The sequence below is a fragment of the Montipora foliosa genome, chromosome 9, assembly GCF_036669935.1.
Source record: "Montipora foliosa isolate CH-2021 chromosome 9, ASM3666993v2, whole genome shotgun sequence".
Classification (NCBI taxonomy): Eukaryota; Metazoa; Cnidaria; class Anthozoa; order Scleractinia; family Acroporidae; genus Montipora; species Montipora foliosa.
Window position 1 is genome coordinate 18,319,307 of NC_090877.1, and position 4,051 is coordinate 18,323,357.

Below are 4,051 nucleotides of genomic sequence, written 5' to 3' on the forward strand. Positions count from 1 at the left end.
AACGAGACGGAAAGATTGCCTTCACTATTCTACTCTTTTTGTGTAATCAGGTCACCAGAATTTGGCGTGTTATGGCTTAAGTACCGTGTTTTTATGTTACAGTGATTACCGACTTAAATAACAAGTACGTCATATCGATTTTTTTTGTTTCTATTGACGATAACCAAAACAAATAATAAGAACAATTTTTGCGTGCAAAATGTATACAAGAAAAAAAAAAAAACAGCAACAACAACTTAAGGTGCATTCGATTGACCGTATTCCGGAATAGGAATACACAGAATGGAAGTTAGAAATCCTTCATTTTTACGGATTTCGCATTAAAATGGTCAAACACCTGGTAAAATGTTACTTAAAACACATTTTTGTTATACCTGTTGCTTTAAAACGCCAGACATACCGTTTTAAATTATCACTACAGGAATACTTATTCCGGAATAGGGTCAATCGATATTCAGTAATCAGAAAAATCGCTTGCCAAGAGAGATCCTGATTTGCGCTTACTTAGACTGGCTATCGAACTCTGGCCATGTATGAGCACTGTAAAATTAAGACCAATATTTCTGAAGTGCACTTCACTGAGTCTTTACTTAGAATTTCATTCGTTCGTCGGGTGAAGATTCATCTTTTCACCCAAAGCAAACATATTCCTCTAATAGTTTTTTAGCGGTTTATCACGCGTTCGATAAAGTTCAATTCTCTTCAATGCAAAAATTGTTTGCAAAGAGAAATGTAAAGCAGATTTTTCAGGTCATCAAAGGAAAAGACCCAAAGATTTTACTCCCTGTGAAGAAAGTGAAGAAAATATCTATTAGATGAAGATATTAAGCTTAAACATTTTCGGAATATGTGCCTTTAGCTGAGTAGGTGTAAGGAAACACAAAGAGCTCTAAAAGTTAGTCACCGAACTGCTATTGAAATCGTATACGTAGTTTTTTTGAAAAAAATACTTCGCCCAAGTTTCTGAGCATGATTGAATGAGTGTTCTGTATTTGTTTGTTTGTTACGGGTTTGTTTTGTTTTTAAAAAGATAGTTTGGTTTGGCGCCTTTTCAACTGGGATTTGGCCAACACAAGCTTTTTATTTTAAGGGAACGGATTTCAATAATTAACTAGACGCTTGGTGAACGTACACTGGGTTGCCTGTGGTACGTGCAGCGTGCAGTTTGGGGGTCATTAAGACCATTTAAGGGGTCACCAAGAAGTCACATCAGCAGGGGTCCTTTGGCTCACAGGTCCTCACACGTTTGTACGACGAAACAGATCCTTTTCTGAGGTTAAAAACCTGGTTAGCGGCCTATTAATTAAGTAATGATCCGTGTAAGGTGGATAGCAATTTCCTTTGTTATGCGACAACGGGGCTTTCCCCACATAGAAATGTTATCATTTTTACACAGAGAATGCATAAACCTACAGGAAGGCAGTTAACGCAATAAAAGTCATTTACAGCCCACTTTGAAAGGGTGTTTTTTTCTGTTAAAAGATTTTGACCAATCACAAGAGTTGCAAACAAAAGCCAAGAAACGTTTACAATTTTACATGTTCCCCACATACGATTTCTGTGGAATTCATTTAAACTGAGACCAGATGAAAGATGGAAGATGGTTGGAAAGTAAGGATGAATATAATACTGCTTTATGAAGTTTTGTTAACCGTTTGCTGTTTAAGCCAATCAGAAGTAAGTACAGACAATAGAAAAGTTATCACCTTTTTGCATACCAATTGCATTCCAGCATGTTCGTTGCCGTTGTTGCTATCGTTCTTATCTGGACCGTTTCTTAATCGTTTGTCAGAAAGAAGAAATTTCTGACATCTTTAGAAAAAATAGATACGCATTGCTTACGTGTGGTAGTGAAGTAACACAGCGATTTATTCCATATTGTCAACTGAGCTGCGTGTTGTCCTTGCGTAATATGTAGCTCTAACAGTGCAAGATATTGTTTTGGTATTGTTAATCATTGTAGTGCCATGTTAGACGTCTTAGGTAAATAGCCCCCTGAGAAGACATGTGGTTACTAGCAAAGTACTGAACCCAGAAAGATTGAAGAAAATAAAAGGGAAGCGAGACACATTGCCTTCTGGGCTATGTTGATAATTTTCAAGTTTCCTCACAACTTCTTTTCACCACAAGTTTAAACGTGCCCTCTGAGAACCTGTTTCAGTTTCAGTTTCAATCCTTTAAGGCACCGACAAACTTCTTCTTTTCACCTCCAGAACGATGTTGTTCATCACTGTGAGCCTCCAGATCTCCTCATTGCACACCTTTTCTTGCCACCTGACTTTCAATATTCTCCGTAAGCATCTCCGTAAGCACGTGACAGCTTCTTAATACAAAAGTTTACTGAAGTTAAGCCCTGTCCGGCGGGATGGACGGCGGGATGGGTGACCCAAAAAATATACCCCTTTGTAAAACAGAACCATTGGACCGAAAATACTATTTTAACGCTAGCAAATGCGAACTCAGCAAGGTACAGATTTTCTTAGCTTGATTTGTGCAAAACAAATATTGATGCAAAAGTAAATAAATATTGATACACAGTTTTTAGTGTCCGTCCAAACGCATACAATGGTTCAACTTCGTGGGAGGACTATAGAGCCCAATTCGAGCTTGCAGCCGATCTCAATCAATGGGATATGCGAGCCAAAGCAACCTATCTAGCGGTCAGCCTGAGCGGCCAAGCCCGGGCAGTGCTTGGTGATCTTGACAAAACTCAGCGTACCAGTTACACGGACGTGGTCGCGGCACTTCCGACAGCCGATTTGGAACTTCCAACTTAAGAGAAACGTTCCGGGTTTCCCTGCGAAGCCACACTCGTAAACCTGAAGAAACCCCCCTCCCCCCTCCTTCCTGAATTGGCCCAGGCAATTCGGCGTTTGACAAGCATCTGTGTCAAATGATGGCAATATACTGACCTGGTTTTTGTAAGTTTTCTTTTTCTTTCAAGTGTTCTAAAGTTTGACAATAAATGTGCGAATTCAAAGCAAAGATCACAATCGCCCAACTCTTGAGATTTACTCTTGAAGACGAGGTTATTTATCACCAGATAATAGACCACTTTCGATATATTAAAATTCACTCCTACACAAAAGGCATCATCTCGAGGCTCTGGGGAATAAATATAAGGATTTGTATGAGTTTATTCCCCAGAGCCTCGAGATGATGTCTTTTGTTTAGGACTGAATTTTAATATATCGAAAGTGGTCTATTGCCCTTTTCACGGTTAGTTTTTCGTATTTGCATTACAATGTAATCTAACGTGGATGCGAGGCAATTTCGGGTTAAAACTACAAAATAGCCCGAAATTGCCTCACATACATGCTAGATTATATTGTAATGCAAATGAGAAAAACTAACCGTGAAAAGGGCTATTCCATCGTTATTAGTCGGGCGACCGACTCTAGGTTTACCAGTGTATTTCTTCGCAAATGTCCGTCACGTGCAATGGGCAATACCGCATATATGTAGTGAAGGCTCAATGTTCATTTCGCTTCAGTTTCATTTCTCTTCGATAACCTTAGAAGTGATTCTCTGCGATGGTAGGCATACATGAATGATTACAGGTATGGCAGAAGCGAGTTACGGTGTTAGGTCCAATACGCTCAAACGACTTACAGACTGTTCGTGGTAGACCCACATCAAAACACGAAAATGAGCGTCCATTTCGAAAGTCGTTGTTCCGCAAACTCTTGCTTGGCAAATATCTCAAATGTTGCTACAAGCTCTTACAAGTTCTAAAGAGATCAGTTGAGCAGTCATTGAGTACAAAATATGTGCAAACTATGACTAGCAATGACAGAAGTACATTAAGGAAATTTACCCGAAATTTTGACGCTGATATTTCTGATATTTGATAATCAACGTAATGGCACGGAGGACAACAACAACAACAAGAAAGCCGTCACTTACCGAAGCGAAGATGCAAGTAACTTCTTTAATTTTATGACTGTCATGATCATTATTTCATACATTTTGTACAATGTATCAAGTGGATTATCACTTATATCAATTTCTCCTTGTACTGCATTAGTTTTCTGTGTAATCATGTACGTTC